Source organism: Microtus oregoni, unplaced genomic scaffold, assembly GCF_018167655.1.
Source record: "Microtus oregoni isolate MIOR12 unplaced genomic scaffold, Mior012 000054F_ref0000373, whole genome shotgun sequence".
In the NCBI taxonomy this organism is placed as follows: Eukaryota; Metazoa; Chordata; class Mammalia; order Rodentia; family Cricetidae; genus Microtus; species Microtus oregoni.
The window spans coordinates 727,343-746,622 of NW_024543830.1; the positions used below are offsets into that span (position 1 = coordinate 727,343).

Genomic DNA, 19,280 nt, shown 5'->3' on the forward strand with positions numbered 1-19,280 from the left:
GGTGATGAGGCCGGACCTCCATGGCTTGGCATAGAGGACAAGCCCGCAGGAGGGCATTGTGATTTTCAGTGTCCAGGTTGCTGGCAGATAGGGCACAACCTTGAAGCAGGTGTAGTGCAATATCGTGCCATGTAACCATTTAGGCCACACTTGATAGAGCCCTGTGATTGATTTCCCTTGTCCCCCTTCTTGTGACCTTAGGGCGGCTGGTAAGGCCTGGGCCTGTAGATTGTTGTAGCTTTGTCTGTCGGGAAGACTCAGCTGATTTTTCTCGGGCATTAAAAATTTAAAGGCTATTTTCACCAATTTCCGTATAGGAGATTGGGGGCCATCCTCAACTTTTCTTTTTCTAATATCCGGTACTGACTGAGGAAGCAGAATGATTAGTAGAAAGGGTAGCTAGCTGCTTTTTACCTGAGAGATTTGGAAGAGAAAACGGAGCAGGGGAGGGACTAGCCCAGTGCGCAGAGGGGGTCCAGGAGTGGAGCGGTGAGGTTGGAGAGGGGGGGGGGGGGGAAGGTGGAAGTTGACCTTGAACCTCCGAATTGGGAAGGGGGGGGCGGAGAATGTTGCTCCACCGGAGGGGTTGGGAGTGTGGGCTTGAGGGAGTGGGGGAGGGGCCAGTGCCTCTGGCAGCTTGGTGCTGTGAGAGAGACTGGCTAAGCGGGAAGGGGCGAGAGCACAGAGACCAAAAAACCATGGACAAAAAAAAAAAAAAAATATATATATTTAAGTTTTGTTCATTTGTATCAGGCAGGCTCAATTTAAAAGATTTTTGTAAGAGGCTTTTATAGGGGCAACAACAGACCTGGCTTTGAACTGTAAGTGCCCATTTTAGAGTCTATGCCCACCTATATGACCTAAGTCCACCTTAGTGCGTCCACAAAGATGGCTCTTAGGTCCAAAGGGGTCACGGAGATTTGAATGCCTGGCGTCCCGATACAAACAGATCTCCACCCCAGCCAACCCCGATCCCGCAGGATTGACCACAACCTGGTTCGAATTCCCAGCGTGAGCTCACGACTTCAATGGAAATCCGAAAACAACAAAAATAGTATGAATGGGTCCCCCGAAACCCTAGAGCATAGACTAGAAAATGGATTCACCAAGAAGCAGCTGCTGTAGCCCAAAAGCCGGTTTTAAGTGTGGCATCGAGCGCTCAAATTGCAGACTAGGGGCCTTTCACCACGAGGAAAGGACCTGCCCTAGCTCGATGGGAACCTCCAAATGTTAGGAATATTTCCTAAGCGAGCTCTCTGACGATGCAAAAATTCCCAATCAAGCCAAATCAAAACAAGACAAATTAAGAAATATCCAGGTTTAATGGGAGATCTGCGCTCTCGGGTGGCCCCAAGGGGGAAATGGGAAGCCACAGGAACGGACCCTCGGGAAGGAGAAAGGGAAACCACGGGTTTCTCTTGGGGGGGGGGAGATCACTTAAGTACCCTGGGGAGGGGTCTTGACCCCACCCCCAGGGAGGGTTCAGGACCTGGCCTGCTGGGATTTGAAGTCCAGACCAGGCCTAGGGGCTGGGGCCTATGCTTCCAACCTAACAGTTAATAAGAGATAAAGATAAGAGATAAAGACACTTGAAAACTCAAAAAGATATCTTTTAAAAACATACCAAAAAGAAACAAAATGCAATTATGATAACATTTTAAATAACATTGACATTAACTAAAATATTAAATTTCTAGGGGCAGCTTTAAACTAAACAGGAAAGCATAAATATGAACTAAACTAAATATGCAAAAAGGAAAAAAAAGTAACAAACCTAAAAGAAGCAGAAAGGTGAAAATTTACTCAACTCTGAAACAAAGCAACCCTGCCAGGGCAAGTTGAGCCAAACAATCTGGCTGGAAGACAGAGAACAAAGCAAGAAAACCCTTCACAGGAGGTCATCTGCACAGCCCCAGGCCCATGAGGAAAATAATTAAACTCTGAGGAGCAGAGAACTCGGGGAATTGCTTTCAAATATCCCTGAAGTTACTGTTATGCAGAATTGTTATGTATTCTAGTGACACCAGGGCAGCACAGTACCAATATCTAACAATATGGTGGTGTGCACTTTAAAACACCCTAAAAGATCAACTGAACATGAATGTGACATGTTCACACCAAAACTAAATCACAAAATAACAGAAGGAAAATCTGGAGGTGATGGATCTGTTCAGCGCCTGTTTGTGGTGATGTGTCATAGGCCGCACGGGTGTCCAAACTCACCCGGGTGTGCACACTAAATGTGCACAGTTTCATAAGTAGAGAGTCTGGGATACAGATGCAGTTCACTTGGTAGAGGAATGTCGAGCACACATGAGGCCTTAGATTCCATCTCTAGTACCATGAAAACAGGGAGTGGTGGTGCAGACTTGTAATCTCAGGTAGAATTTGGAAGATCAGAAGTTCAAGGCTGTTCTCAGACAGATGACAAGTTCAAGGCTGGCCAAACTAAATAATTATGAGACTAACAAACAAAAATAATCAAGATATTTGATAGATAATTAAAATAAGGACAACAAAACAGGTAAAGGGATCAAAGACCATAAACATTTAGCTACAGAAAAATCAGGTTATAATAATTTTGTCCTTTAAAGAAAAGAAAGGGTAAAAACAAAAGATTTTTCTAGAAAATTAATTCCAAGGATGACTGGCCATAATCATAACCATAGATAAAACTGAAAATGATATCAAACATCTCAGGACCAGGTACCACGAGTTCCAGGCTAGCCTGGGCTACATAGTGACACGCTGTCCCCAAGCAAGTAAGCAAACAAGTAAAAAACAATAAAGAAAAGCTTTAGATAAGGATGTTTCATAGGTGAGCATGCACAAACATAAAGAAGGCAAATCGCTAACTTGCTATTTAAACCAGCCAGAGACAATGAAGAATGTTCCACAGGCTGAGCAGATAGCTAAACAGTAGCCACAAACATTTCTTCTCTTTTTTTCTGGGGTGCTATGAAAAACCGTTCCAATGCAATGCACATGGGTCATTTAGTTACTGTAATTTGGGGGTTCCCATCTTGGTCAAGAGATAATATAGGAGAGATTTGGGTACCCTCTCAAGGTTCTTAGTCTCATTTGTAAAACAAAGCAAGTTTAAACTCAAACAGAATCTCAAGGGTAGTTTTACTAGATTTTAAAAGGGAAATGGATCAGGTAACTACAACCATCAGCAGTTCCCGGCGGAGGAGAGCGGAGGGGACAAGGGGACAGCCATGCCATTTAAGCTGGCATAGTGGCCAGACGCTTTAGAGGAGGAAAGACATTCATAGTACCAGGGAAGGCATACTTGGGTTCTGACCAGCATCCTAAAGAAAGAGACAGAGAAACAAGAATGAGAAAGTAACCTTTCTGACTCAAGCCCGAGAGAGGTGATCCCCCAGCTGAGCCTCATGGGAGCTTGTGAGAAGAGCACTGGGGAGCAGAAATTAGAAAGGAGAAGTACGAATCTCATGAAAGGAAAAATTATTTTGCCTGTCTCTTTAGAGTGACTTACTATGAGTGAGCTCAGCCTGCCTTCCTAGGGGTGACACCGTGGACAGGCGATTGGTCTGGTCCAGATGGAATATTAGGTCTGTGCCCAGGCCAGAGATTCCGTATTGTTGACCGGACGGGTTCTCTGAAGGGGCCTTTGCTGCTACTCAAACAGTTTCTGGAAGTTCCCTATTTTGTAAAGGAGACCCTTTACCCAGCTCATCCTGAACTCTGTAGAAGAGAAAGCCTGGGGGACCAGCTCTGTGGAGTTGTGGAATTTCTTAAAAGCATGTTTCAATTTTTTTTTAATTCAAAACTTTGAAAAGGCAAATTTGTCTAAAATCAATAGCATCGTGTTTAGCAGTAAAACAGCATTCCACCAATGTTTACAGAGCTCCTCCCGGGGAGCAGGCAGGGACGTGGCTCAGTGCAGAGCCTAGTATTACACTCCTGTTTACACAGCACCACCCAAGCCACAACAGGGTGGATTAGAGCCTGCTGACAATTACCGTGGAAATCAAAAGACAAAAAGATCTATGCTGGAAAAATGGACACTATAAAATAGAAAAACAAGAACGCAATACCCATCAGAAGTAGGCCAGGGAAAAGCCTGCTGCAGGAAGTCCACGGGAAGGTCTCAAGGCCATGAGATTTTGTGGAAGGCTGAAAGAATGGGAAAGCAAACATATTAGATACACAAATTTGAAAGAGAGGCAAAAAGATACAGATTGCTACCTAGGACAGCTGAAGAACTGTCTCAAAAGGTATCAAAAGCTTAGTAATATGGGCTGGAAAAAAGGCTCTTGCAGAACTCCTGAGTTCATGTTCCAGCAATCACAAGATGACTCACAAATATCTATAATGAGATCTGGTGCCCTCTTCTGGCGTGCAGACAGTCATGCAGGCAGAAAACTGTATGCAAAATAAACACATCTTTTTAAAAAATTAGAAATATGTAGTTATTACACTTGATTTAAGCCAAAGTCTAAGAAGTGATGAGAACAGGTAGTTATTGAATAAAAATATCCCCACAGCTAAAACAGTAACCTTTCTTACATACCCACAGAGCCTGATACATACATATAATGCATGTGTATATTAGGGGAAATGATCCCATTTACAGCAATAACACCACAGCAGCATGCTTAGGAGTGATGGATTTGAAACTGATTAGGGAACCAGTGCATCATCAGGCTGCCAGATGTCCTATGACAAGTGGACAGTTAAACTACTGATGATAAGGGGACAGAAAAACAAGGAGCCTTAGACAACCAGGTTAAGGCCAGCAACCACCTAGTGGCAACCGATTTAATGGAGGACTGTGAGTCTCCTCAGATCTGCACTGTAGCACATTAGCAAAGATCTTCACTCCAGGGGATCTGTGGTTCAGGCGGAGCACACCTGAGCAATGCACAGAGTGATGTGCTTGCACTGAGTCTTTTTCCTGGAAAGGGCATGAGTATTCAGATCCTTCTCCATCAAATGAAGAGTCCTTGTTGCTAGAGGCTCTGCCTAGGGAATAGCCCGTTGACCTCCTTTTCTGTAATAGAATTTCACTTCAGCTTAAGAACTACTTAATACTGGTTTTTATCCTGAACAAGAGAAACACCCACCCAGCTGGTGGCAAGATTTCCCTATAATACACAATCGGCCCAAAGAGCATTACAGAGATTATTGTGGTGGCTCCTGTCTGTAATCCCAACACTTGGGAAACTGGGGCAAGAGGATCATCATGAGGGCAGCCTGAGCTTATAATGAGTTTCAGGGTAGCCTGGGCTGCAGAGTGAAACCCTGTCTCGAAGGGAGGAACAGGAGGAGTAGAAGGAAGAAGAGGAGGAAGAGAAAAGCTCCTCATATGAAGCTGTGTGTTATTTGGTAAGAGAATTATAGAAATCACACAGCTTTGGGAACCAGATAACATAATTCTAATTTATCTTTGGGGGAAAGAGTATATAGGTAAGAATAGTCTGGCACATTTTGGGAGAAATAGCTAAGAAAGGCTTGCTCAATTGCCTGTTTGAAGATTAACGTAGAATCTGCAGCAGCATGCTGTGGTAGGTGACAACGGGACAGAGAAAGGTCAGCGTGGCGCAGTAAAAATCCAGATTACGCCCAAGCCTAACTGAGAACATGGAACTCATGAAGACATAGTTTAAAATCTGAGTGCCAAAACTTAGGAGATGTTTATCTGGGAAAGAAAGAGAAGATGCAATGCAGATAAAGGGGTAGAAATCTAGAGCCCGTCTGGTTTATTTTATTTGATAAGAAGAAAGTAATAGAGAACAGAAGGTAGAGAAGTGAAGGCAAGGGCAGAGATAACTGGGAAAATGAAAGCTGAAGGGATGGGTGCGTGGCGTGTGTTCAGGGCATGGGATGCCCATAATGAAGGCGCTGGCGAGGCTGCATTGGAGCATGGGCGGAGCGGAGAGAGGAGATCTGGGATGAATGAGCTTGTTCCTGGCAGTCCTGTGGACTCTCCATTACAGGCAACAAGCCTGTCTGCCGAGGGACAGGGCAGCAAGTTAACACACTGAAACCACGAGGGGAAACAGATGTCAGGGGTCAGGTCACCTCGAGACAGAAACTAACCAGGTACAATCTCACTGAATGCTCACCCAGCCCTCACATGCCACCCTCTAAAGAGGGGTCCAGTCCCAGTCTTTGGAATTGGAAGCCTTTATGCTTATATGTGTGACTATGACATCAAGGAGACAAAATGTTGAACTAAACAGATTAATAAAAATCTATTATGTGCTCATCACTGCAATAATTTCTAGAATGGCATTAAATCCCAACTCAATGAATATGGTTCTTAAACAGCCTCCCATTGCCACAGTATTCTGATCTGTATTGTCTATGTCGGCTGTAGGCATTCATTCAATAGATGTCTTTACTTTTGTGAATGAACCCTGACTTCTCTCTCCATTCATGTTTTGCAACCCCCCCGCCCCCACAACTCCACACCCACACATCCTCCGTTTCACAAAGTCCCTCCTCACCAGACTCAGCCAGCCCCCCACAAGGTGCGGGGCTGTTCCTCTAACCATTACACAGAAAGGACCTGACCCCAGGAAGTGTGCATCTCAGGCGCAGTGTTCTTAAGGTCGGGGGTTGTGCGCTCCCTTGTGGTGATGTGGTGTATTGTCCCATGTGTACTTAACACTTGGAAGGACCCAGAGATGGTTTCTATATTCTTGGAACTTCAAAGAGACAGGACACTCCCTTCACACGCTCGCTTGTAGCTTTGATTATACTGTCCCCAAATCCAGAACCTTTCTTCTAAAACACTGAATTGTGTGAGACCCAAAGGAGCATTTGGGAGTAGGAATTGAGCATCCCATTAAATATTAAACCTCCAGTTTAATAGTGAGGCTGCGAAGTGAGTGGTCAGTGGCGCTGTGCACAAATTTTCCTCTATTCTCCTGAGCCAGAAAACCCATAAAAATGCTGAAAATAAAGAGGCTTGAATCTTTGTGTTCACTTTAAGAACACCCAGCAAACTCAGGTCATCAAAAGCATGCATAATTTGAAAAGCTGCCAACCTGAAAACTGAAACCTGTGTTTGTTGTTTCAGTACTACAGAGGCAGAAGTGGTAAGTGTGAGCAGGCCAAACAGTGGGGCTGGACAGGGGGCCAGGGGTACAAAAAGAGTTCTGAGTTCCTGTCCCATATGCTTTTAAATGAAGACCATAGTCCTGAATGTAAAGGTTGAAATGTATTATATAGTCATTGGGCAGATTCAAATAAGCAAAGCTCTCTGATGTACCGCTGTCTCTACAGAGCCTGTGGATGAATTATCCCACTCACGAGACTCCCTGGTCACACTTAAGAACAAATTTTCCCTAAATCATAAGGAAAGGACAGCCCTGAAGTTGCAGGTTTAGGATAAGAGAGTGAACCTAACATAAATGCATGTTTTAAATAAAAGATAAAAGATATACCTGGATTTCAGAAAAACTAAAATGTGAGTAATTGAGAAGCCCAAGGTGGCTTTCATTTTTAGCATCTGCTGGGCAGGAAGCCATTGCTCCCCACAGTCTTGGGCGTGTTATTTCAGCACCTCTAATTCTGTAGTGGGGTTGCTATGAGTCCACAGGGGTGCCACTCCATCTCCACACACAATTGGCCGAGTGGCAACCATAGAGCCAGAAGCGACGCCCTTCCCCACCCCTCCTCCAGCACCAGTCCAGGTGCTGCAGTGTGTGTACAAAAGGAGGGAATCCTAATCCGACAATAAAATAGCTCTTGGGAGGGGAGTTGCTAAGAAAAATGTCTTGACGTGGATTTAGAATGAAGGTCCAGACCAGAAGGAGCTCCAGCTATAAGAGACATAAGTACCAGGGTTAGAAGAGGCAGCTTAGTGCTTAAGAACATGGTCTGCTCTGGTAGAGGACCCTAGTTCAGTTCCCAGCACCCACATGGTGGCTCTCAGCCGTCTGTAACTTCGGTTCCAGGGGATCTGCTGCTGTCTTCTGGCCTCCTTGAGTACTTCCCGAACGTGGTACACTGACATACCTGAAGGCAAATATTTAAACACACAAAATAAAAGTAAAAAAATTATTTTTAAAGGTAAATGACAAAGTTCCATGCACAAGAAGGAATCCGGGTTTTTTCTTCAAGAATGAGGAGGAGCCCAGAGATTGTAGAAGGCTGTGCAAGGCATAACTGGACCCTGTCCAGGACACCTAAAAACCGTGCATACTGAGATGGGCTGATAGTCTAGAGACAGAAAAGTTTTTCACTGTTGAGGAGCAGAAATTCCATGTTGGAAGGTTACCATAGAATGGAAGAATGAGAGCCCTGGAGACCTCCAGAGATCACCTGGAAGGGTAGAGTGATCTACTGCCCATGGCTGAGTGAAGAGATGGCCAAAGAGTCAGAGAATATCTGGCTAATATGATACATACGTCTTCGGCTTTTACAAATTCTCACCCTGTTTAACTCTGCATCTTTAATCTAAGATGACCTGCTCACCAACCACCAGAAGCACCAGTCAGCAGAAAGGGTACCACTGACATTACTGACATTAACTGTTGTTCTTATTTCTGCCTTTCTTGTCTGCGGGGTTAGAGTGGAGACATTACGCGAGGAAAGGAGACACAAACACGTGGTGGTCCCACGTGGGTGCACTTTAATGGGGGAGGGGTAACAACAGGTCAGGTACGGGTGTGCACAGACGAAAGGAAAGGGGGGAAGAAGGGGGGGGCTCGTGGCGACCCCCGCATTTAACGGGGAACACAAGGGAGTCTGGGAAAAGTGTCCTGTGCCTTTGTGGCTTCCGGTCCAGGGGAATGCTGGGAGCTGTAGTTCGCAAAAGGAACAACATTAACTAGTAGGTGCCACTGAGTCTACATGGTGGTACAGATGAGAATGGCTCCCACAGGCTCACATGTTTGAATTCTTGGTCCTCAGTTGGTTGAACTGTTTGGGAAGGATTAGGAAGAGGCGTATCACTGGGAGTGGACTCTGGGATTGTAAGAGCTATGTTATTCCCAGTTAGTTCTCCTCCTTGGGTTGGTGAGAGATGAGCCTTAAGCCCATTCAAGTGTTTAACAGGGAGCTGCATTTAACCGCCCCAGCTTTAGGAAGGAGATGCCCACACTGGCAGGCATTTTAACTTAGCTTTTTGTTTCTTCTTAACATGCTAGCTACTCAAATGCTAACTGTACAGCAGAGTCTCTTAAAGGAGCCATATTGTTTTTTCCCCCAGTCCCTATGTGGAAATTTGGGCCCCGAATTCCAAATGTAGCAGGTGTCTCTTGGACCACCAATGAGTTTCCAAATTATGATACAGAGATATATTATTAATTATGAGTGCTTGGCCTTAGTTTAGGCTTGTTCCTCTACTTCTTATAACTTATATTAACCTGTTTCTCTTCATCTATGTTTTGTTTCAGGGCTTTTTAACCTTTCTTTCATTCTGTATGTCCTACCTTTCCTGCTGTGTCTGGCTGACTGACCCCAGACATCCTTCTCTCTCTCTCTCTCTCTCTCTCTCTCTCTCTCTCTCTCTCTCTTCCTAATTCTCTTCTCTCTCCTTAGTCTAGATTTCTCCTCCTACTTATTCTCTCTGCCTGACAGCCCCACCTATGCCTCTACTGTCTAGCTGTTGGCTAGTCAGGTTTTTATTAGACCAATCAGGTGCTTTAGGGAAGCAAGGTGAAACAGTAACACACCCTTACATAGTTAAACAAATGCAACACATCTTTACATAGTTAATATTCCTCGACATAAACAAACGTAACAACTTTATATAGTTGTAGTAATATTCCACAGCAATTAAGTGAAGAAGTAGTCGAAAAAAATGGGACAAAAGTCTTTGCCAGCTATACATATAATGGAAGATTAATATCCAGAAAAAAATACAAATAGTGCAAAAACTAAACATCAAGAAAGCAATCAAAAAGTGGGGTATGGAACTGAACAAAGTACTCAAAAGAAGAAGTTAAAATGGCTAATCAAATATATCTAACAATGGTGTTCAACAGCCTTAGCCATTAGAGAAATATGAGTAGAACCACCTTGTAATTCCATCTCTCCTCAATCAGATTGGCTACCAAGCAAACAAATGACGAGCACTGATGTGGATGTGGGAAGGAGGAACTTGATTCACTCAGTGGGTTGTAAACAGTTATTATATACACCAGTGCAGAGGCTTCTTAAAAAGCTAAAAGTAGAGCTGCCATATGACCCACTGAGACTTCTGGACACATACCTAATGATTCCCACACTGTACATATAGATTGATTTGCATATCAATATCCATTGCTGCTTTATTCCCCATAGCCAGGAGATGGGATAAACCTCGGTGTTCATCAACCGACGAACACATAGTGAAAATATGGTACGTTTACACAATGGAATTCTCTAAAGAAAATGGAGTGGTGAAATTTGTAGGAGAAAATGATTGGAACTGGAAAATACCACAGTGAGTAAAGTGACCAAGCCTAGAAGGACAAATGCTGCCTATTCTCTCACATATGGATCCTGACTCTCAATTTTCAGATTTGTGCGTCTAACCTGGCATGTCTAGAAGGTCAGGAAACTAGAAAAGAGTCATTAGGAGGGAAAGTGGGGTGGGAGGAGAATATGTAACAGGCCCCAGACCTTTGTACAAGTGACTCCATGATGAAAGTATCGGTCAGCTGTGAGACCCAGCACACAGACAGTACCGCTTGTTACTAAAGCAAAGGCCTAATCCATCCAAGTTTATTGTCCTGACAGAGTCTATAAATATACTAACCTTGCTTTTCGGCTTTTAGTTCCGCTGCTGGATAACTGCTCTTGTTAACTCAAGTGTGTCAACCCAGAATATAGTTTCTGTGCTTAAAAATCTCACCCTGAGGCCGGGCGGTGGTGGCGCACGCCTTTAATCCCAGCACTCGGGAGGCAGAGGCAGGCGGATCTCTGTGAGTTCGAGGCCAGTTTGGTCTACAAGAGCTAGTTCTGGGACAGGCACCAAAGCTACAGAGAAACCCTGTCATGAAAAACCAAAAAAAAAAAAAAAAAAAAAAAAAAAAAAATCTCACCCTGAGAGTTAAATGGAATAAAATTAAAATCCCACTTCAGTGCTACACTGGGATCTTGAACATTTAATGTAGCTGCAGGCCAACTGATAGATTGTTTTCTATTGGCTTACATCCATGTCTGAGCATTCTTCTCTGGCTAATACTCCACAGCAAAGACAGAACACATGTGATATGACAGTAGAGGCTGGGGGTTCTGGGGACAGAAATGTTCAAACAGGGATAGACATTGGGGAGGTACAAAGAGTGAGGAAAGATAACCAAAACTAAGGATGCATGAAAGGTCATAGAGAAACCCACTATTTTGCAAACTTGTTTAAATATATAATTTTAAAAACCTGTTTGAACAGAGATACCCTACATGAGTGGATAGTGTTGCTTCCAGAAGCCATAGGTTCGTAAATGAAAAACCCCAATACCAGGCACGAGATACCTCCCCAAGAATTATTGGTCAGGGAAACGTCAATGGGGTCATTGCCACTGGTTTTGGTTGCCCATCAGAACCAGATGGTAAGGCCTGCCACTAAAGACCCCACACACCTTGATTGCAAGCAGTAGAAAGGTCAAGCCAGAACTGAGACGGAAACGCCCTTCCTGCTGGGTAGCTTTCAGTGCTGGAGTGTACTGTGCAGGATGTCGGGAGAGAAGAACCAGCTGTGAACCCTGTGAGTTGTAATACCGTCTACCATGTAATATGCATCCATATGCAATACCACCTTCTGACTTAATCTGAGGCACACACCAAAGGAGGCCATAGATGCCGGACACTATCAACTTGGTGAAAAAGCCCACGACTAGAGAGGTCTTAGCCCCATTGCTGATATTGTCAACTTGACGAACGAAATCATCTAGCGGAAGGCCTCTGGTGCACCTGCGAGGGGTAATCTATACCAGTTTAGTCCTCCCCCACATCTATGAAGGGTAGTCCTACCCACATCTATGAAGATTGTTTTGATTACTTTCATGGAGGTGGGAAGACCCATCCATGTTAAGTATCTTTCTTTAGATGATCAACTTCTCCACCGATGCAGTAATCCCAATCAGACCAAATCAGATCGAACTGAAAGATGCCCATGTTTAATGGATGGCAATTTTCCCAGTGGCCCCAGGGAAAACATGGAGAGGGAAAGAGGGAAAAGGGGAGATCACAGGGAACTGGGAGACCACGTGTTCATTCTCTGGGGGGAGGGCAGGTTTTTTTTAAAGATTTATTTATTAAGTATACAGTGGTCTGCCTGCATATGTCCCTGCTATCCAGAAGAGAGCACCAGATCTCATTACAGATGTTTGTGAGCCACCATGTGGTTGCTGGGAATTGAACTCAGGACCTTTGGAAGTGCAGCCAGTGATCTTAACCTATGAGCCATCTCTCCAGCCCATGGGGGGGGGCAGTTTAAATAGCCTGTGGGAGTGGTCTTGATCTTCTCTAGGGAAGGGTCACCATTTGGCGGGCTTTCTTGGGGGTGGAGTTTGGACTGAGGCAACTCCCAGGGGAGGGAATTTATGCCAGGAAACTGGAGTGAAGCCCCTGCTAAGTAATCCTAAAGCTGGATTTGGGTCCTGGACTGGATAACCAACAGAATGCCAGCTGAGGGGCTGGAGAGTTGACTTGGTAGTACGGAGCGTAATTGCTCTTGTGGAAGAAGCGAGTTTGGTTTTCACAACTGACTCTGGTTTGCTGAAAACTGTCTGTTCACTCTCTCCAGGGGATCCACTGGCCTTCTCCAGACCTGTAGTCATGTGAGCACGCTCACATACAAACACACTCATGCACGTAACTAAAAGTAAAAAAATAAATGAAAAGTAATGTTTAAAACCTACCTGAGCAGGAGCACATCCACCCATCCTGGCTGTGGATACCGCGTGAACAGTTGCTTTGGGTTTCTGTCATCTTGATGTCCCCACCATGATGGACTGTGCCCTAAAGCTGTGAGCCGAATCCTTACCACAGGACGGTCAGCACACAAGTAACAACATGGAGACTTATTAATTATGAAATCTTGGTCTTAGCTCAGGCCAACTAGCTCTTATAATTAATTTAATCTGCTTTTATTAATCTACGTTTGGCAGTATGGCTCAGTTGCCTCTAATCTGTACTGTTTGTCCGACCTCTTCAGGCTGCCTGGTGTCTCACTGGCATAAACCGAGAGGCTAGCTTCGTCCTCCTCTTCCTCTCTCTTGCCCCACAAACCCCGCCTGTATTTGTACACGCTATAAAGTTATGTCTCTGCCTAAGGTGCTTTCTGATTGGTTTAAGAAAGAGCTGAATGACCAATAGGTAGGCAGGAGAGAATAGGTGGGACTTTGGAGGTGGGAGTGGGAGAGGACTCTGGGAAGAAGAAAGGCAATTTCATCATCAGACTCAGAACCAGTCGGATATGCCATGCTAAGAAGAGGTAACTGAGCCATGTGGCAGAATGTAGAATTTAAAAACATATGGGTTAATTAAGTTGTAAGAGCAAACTGGGAACAAGCCTAAGCTAGGGCCAAACTTTCATAATTATTAATAGGTCATCATTTGCAGGCCAGTGGTCCTGAGTGAAAGAACGACTACAGCAGCTCATAAACACCGCCCCACCCAAGCTAACTGTCGACAAGGCCAGTCTTGCGCAGGCCCAGTACACACAGTTACAGCTGTTTACAGTTCCCGCTTGCTATGGTGTCATGCATAGACGATGTTAGCCCTTCTCCTGTCTTCTGGCTCTTAAGTTCTTTCAGCTCTCTCTTCAGCAGTTTTCTTTGAGCCTTAGAGACTGTAATAAAAATGTCTCATGTAGGACTGAATGCTGAACCATGACTTAACCTTAGCTTCTTGGGCAGCCTTGTGTCCTTATTCATTGCTGTTTAGGGCAGCCTCTGTCTTTGAATATAAACACAGATATTAAGAGGGCAATTTTTATGATGTGTCAATTTAGCCAAGCACTGGGTAGTAAGTTCCCCCTAGGGCTATAACCTGCCCAGTAGTCTGTTTTCTACTTGGTTTACAAAGCCAAGACTGAATTCCCTCCTGTGGAGCAGGCAGCAAATCCGCAGAGCAGTTAGTTATCTCTGGAACAATCCCACCACCAGTTTGCAGCTGGGCACATCTGGCCTGGGAGGTTGGCATCTTAGTTCCCTGGTTCACATGTAGGTAAGACCTCTGACCGCTCTTCTACACTGCAGCACCCAGATTTCCTTCCAGGACTCTGAGAACACTACCTTTACCTTAAGAGAAGTTGGTCAAACAGTGAGGAATGCCTATTCCTTAACTACTTATATGCTCATTCACATTTTAAGCTTTTAGGCCAAACAGTTTAAACACCATGCTTAGGACTGACCATACCGTACACATTCTGCAGTATTTGTCTGTGATTTTGTTAAAGGAATATTTCCCCAGGCTCCTATGACTTATTAGTCACTAGTTAAAACAACACTGCTCTGTTTAACAGATGTCACATTACACAAAAGAGATTGGTTTTTGTCTTTTGCTTTAAGGTTTCCCTTTTTTGAAAAGAGGTTTTCTGTTTCCCTAACTGGCCTGGAACCCTCAATGTAATTACTGATGATCTTAAACTGATCCTTCTTTTTATACATATAACACTGCACACCCCTCCACACTCACCCCCATTCCCCACCATACCCACCCACACCCCTCCACACCCACTCCACACCCTTCCACACTCAACCCTACACCCCTCCACACTCACCTCTCCACCCCTCCACACCCACTCCTAGTATAGCAATTGCAGGTGTTTCCCACCATACACCAGGGCAGATGTTTTAAGTCAAATGTTAGTATTTTTCTTCGATCTTTCAATTTCTGCATCAAATATAAATATTATTGTGTAGATTTTATAAAGTAGATTTGGTTTGCTATTCAGGAACTTTTTAATAATGAAGATGCCAAGTGCTATATATGATCAGTATAGACAACGTCAAATGTTTAAATTGCATCTTAAAAACACCTTATTTTCTTTACCTAGGAACTACCATGTCATTATCTCAATTTTACTAAAAAAGAGGTTTTTTTTTTATTTTAAAAAGCAATGATGGTATTACATAGATTTTGTAGAGAAGAAATAAGACATCACCTTGTCATTATCTATATCCTTCACTGTTGCCATGGCAATGGTCAAACCATCAAAGCCAACTCCTAAAAGTTTTGTGAGATTTTTGTCATTGTTGTTTTGTTTTTCTTAAGTTTCCAGTTCAGTGTTCGGACACATTTAGGGATTTGGAACTTTCTTTTCTTCACATAAAGGCAAAAAGAACACCAGCCAAAGAACACATTGTGTAATTACTAAATTAGTACAATTATGGCAAGCCATTGCATCCTCTGGCAGGGATGGTGAAACTGACCACATAATGGTGAAATTTTGTATTATGAATCTTCACATGACAGTACCCTGGAGAGTGAAGTGTCTTCCTCCTGAGATATTTTCATCTCAGGGCTTGTGGCAGCCCTGTCTGGGTGGGCGGATGCCCATCTTCCTTCCTCTCAGCTGTATATTCTCTCAGCCACCCAGACCTAAATAATCACACAAAAATATATTAATTACAACACTGCTTGGCCAAAGGCTTAGGCATATTCCTAATTCCTATCTAGCTCACATATCTTAAATTAACCCATTTCTATTAATCTGTGTGTTGCCACAAGGCTGTGGCTTACCGGTAAGGTTCTGACAGCTTTCTCCTTTGGCAACTACGTGGCATCTGTCTCTCTGCCTTCTTTCTCTCTGCATTGTTTAGTTTTCCCACCTACCTATATTTTGCACTGCCATAGGCCAAAGCAGCTTCTTCATTAGCCAGTAGTAATATATTCACAGCAGACAGAGGGGAATCCCACATCGGCCTATGTGTCTCTCCCAAAGACAAATGCTGAGTGGAGAAGACAGCGCTAGAGAGAAGCCAACAGGTGGGTCAGACAACAGTTGCCACTGTGCTCTCCATAAAGAGCTTTCAAGAACCCATCAGTGACAGAGGATGCAGTGTTCTCCCGCTAGTTCAAAGCACAGTGTTGTGCAAGAACTTGAGTCATCTTGTTCTGCAGAAAGAACAGGGTGTTATTCTTCGATCTCACACGTTGGCACACTAGAACGCACCCAAGGTAGTTTCTGTCTAACCAGACAGATACCAGATGGATAACTGTAACTAGGCAGCTAGTAGAAATGGATGTAAAGAAAGAAATTGGATAAGCCATTTGAATCATTATATATAAATGGTTTGCACTGAGGAAACAAAGAGGACAGCCACCATTTTTCAACAAAAATCCAGAGTCATCACAGGCTTTTTAAATGAATTGCCTTTTTATCAATGCAAGTGCAACAACAACAACAACAACAAAACAGAAGAAAGCTAAGCAGTGGTGGCGCAGGCCTTTAATCCCAGCACTTGGGAGGTAGAGGTAGGCAGATCTCCCTGAGTTCGAGGCCAGCCTGGTCTACAAAGTGAGTTCCAGGACAGCCAGGACTTGGAACCTGTCTCCAAAAACTAAAAAAACTCTGCCTCGAAAAAACAAAACAAAACAAAAAAAGAAAGAAAGAAAGAAAAAGACAAAAAGATAAAACAAACAGAAGAAAAACTAACAAAGAAAACTAAATTAGAGCCTGTTACAGATTAAATTTGGAATTGATACTTAAAAGGTTAATATATTTCAGGTTCATGCTTAAGAATTTTAAACAGTTAATTAAAATACATTATATCTGTTACACATAGTTAGACACACAAATTCAAATATGCATAATATAAGCAAATGTATGTGTGGTTTGGGGAGGTGTTGGTTTGTTTGGTTTTTGAACCGGTTTCTCACCTGGAATTTGCTGTCACTTGCAGTGATCCTCCCATCTCAATACCCCCCCCCCCCCCGGATTACAGGCGTGCTCCACCACCAAATAAAGTTATCACTGATCCTTCTATAAATTACCTATAAAAACGACGTGACAGAGGGGGAAAGAGAGAGAGAGATGAGACACTGCCGGACTCGGATGGCAAGCAGCAATGATGAGTAATTTTGCTGGGGTAAGTAGCTTCCTTTAACTCTCAAATTCCTCCTTAGTAGAAGTGGGAAGCAGTGTGACCTGAGTAAGACACGACTCCCTGCCCAAGGGTACTTTTCCTTCCCCTGTGGAGGTGTGTGTGTGTGTACGTGCGCGCGCGCGTGTGCGTGTGTGTGTGCGCGCGCGCGTAGGGAAGTGGGGAGGGAGAAGAGGGCCGGTGCGGCTGGGCTTCCGGAAGGGCGGGGAACCGAGGTGGGGAGCGGGTTCTGAAGTTTCCGTTGACTGCAGGTGTGGCTCTTAGGTCTACATCTGAATCTGGGTGCAGAAATCTGGATTGCTGCTTCCCGACGTCTGGCCCCAGAGATCCCCGCACCCAGCACATCTGGGAGAGCCCAACTACCCAGATACCCACCCATTCGCCTTGCGTGGGAAGGGGCCCATGGTGCTGACTCAGCAAATCTGAGTCATTTCCTGGTCCTTGGTAAGATACCTCGACTCTGCTCCAGGCAGGTCACCGGCCAGCGGAAGCAAGCGCATTTTTTTCTTTTCTCGCCACTCTGTCATCAAAACCCATACAGTTTCCTGCCCGACAGCCAGCTCTCTTTAACCGTTCCACACAGTGGCGCAGAGCATCCACTAGGGTCAAGTCCACTGTCCACCCTGTCGGATCCTCAGGATACCCCGTCTCAGGATACCTGCACCCCATCCGGCGTACACTCTTATAATCCACTAAACTGGCACCCAATGGCAGTGCAAAAAAAAATTTACTAAGTCATTTTTCTAAATGTACACTGCCTTTTGTGGCATGGAGTCGGGGAGACGCTGGAATTCGGTAAGCCGGGCTGGCATTGAACTCAAAAATCTGGAATAAAGGCGTGTACCACCAAGCCTGCCCGACGTTTACACTGAAAATTCAAACTGTTTAGCTCTAGACCAGTATTTGATTGTGTCTCTTCCAGTAGGCCACACCCACCAGACCACAAGGAGAGGCACTAATAACTATGCAATCAAGAATAAATACATCTTTAAGAAATGTAACTGGGAAATGGCAGACCGTTCCAGCAACCCGGGGCTAAGGAACAGGTATTTCCTGTTCGCTGACTTTTTGCCTTGGCTTTGAATCAAGAGATGACTAAGAAACCGGATTCCCACAGAGCGCTGAGACCCAGGTGAAGGACTGAGAGCTCAAGGCTTGCCGGGGAATCCAGGAGGGAGGCAAGCTGTCTCCAACAGCGTCCAGGGGCCACTGCTCCGCAAGTGTCTCCAACCAAGCCTAAACCTCCGACATCTATTGTTCCATGCCTGGCTTTCCAAGCAGACACACGGGCTTTCAAACCTAAGAAGGGACTCGTTTTCCCTTCCGAAACGCACTAACTCTTCAGGGGCAATCTTTTAGAATCTCAAATTTCAGTGGGTCCGGTACGTTTTCCTCAAGGACGTCTAAGCATACAAATGATCTGGAGCATTTCCTAGGAGAAAAATAAACTAGAGTTGCTTCCAATACAAACACACCGTTCAACACTTAATGTTGTATCTCTATAGTAAAAGTCAACTTAGCTGTTAAGAAGAATAAGAGCCAGGCATGGTAGTGCTTACCTCTAACCTCAGCACATGGAGTAAAGGCAGGAGGACACAGTGGTCAAAGTTTGCCTGGGAAGTCTGAGAAATCCTGTCTCAGGAAACACAACCGAGAAGAGGTGGGGAAGATGGACATTTATACAGATATGAAAAGATATCCAAAGTCAATGAGTTGGTAGGGCACGGGTGGCTGTGTATCCACAGACACAGCAATCCTGTGTTTATTGGTTTTGGTTAACATAATGAAAAGTGAATTTCAAAGACAATACATACATGGCATTTCACACTTAATTTCCACATAGTTTTATCCTTGCACTTTGTTCTTCACTTCCCCAAGTCACCTTCCTCCACACCTCCTCTTCCCACTTGGCTGGCCTGTGCCCTTTCCCCCAGTTACTATCCCTGTCTTCTTTTGTGACACGTGTGTCCCATTGCCTTCTCTTGTTTCCCCAAGCCTCAATTAGTGATGGATCTTATGTTTTATTTAAGGATTATAGACAAACCAGAACAAAGTAAAACAAGAGATCCAAGACTATGGGAACCCCCCAAACCAGAGCTTCAGAGGACTCAAACCAACAACACTAGGAACACTAGGAACTGGGGGTTCTGGGTAGAGACAGTTTTTCACAATTAGCTGTTTGGTTACAAATTCTCCTGCGCTCATACAGCTTGGTTTCCCAGATTCCCTTCTTGCTCAGGCAAACACCTCCCACAAATCATGGCC

At 44.4% G+C, this 19,280-nt stretch overlaps 1 long non-coding RNA gene across 1 annotated transcript; it reads right to left on the minus strand.

The window, feature by feature from the left end:
• Positions 1-15,042: 15,042 nt before the first annotated feature.
• Positions 15,043-17,016, minus strand: LOC121437744. Its single transcript, XR_005973009.1, has 3 exons — positions 16,906-17,016; positions 15,745-15,879; positions 15,043-15,510 (listed from the first exon to the last, which is right to left on the minus strand). It is a non-coding gene; the product is annotated as an uncharacterized LOC121437744 (long non-coding RNA).
• Positions 17,017-19,280: the final 2,264 nt, after the last annotated feature.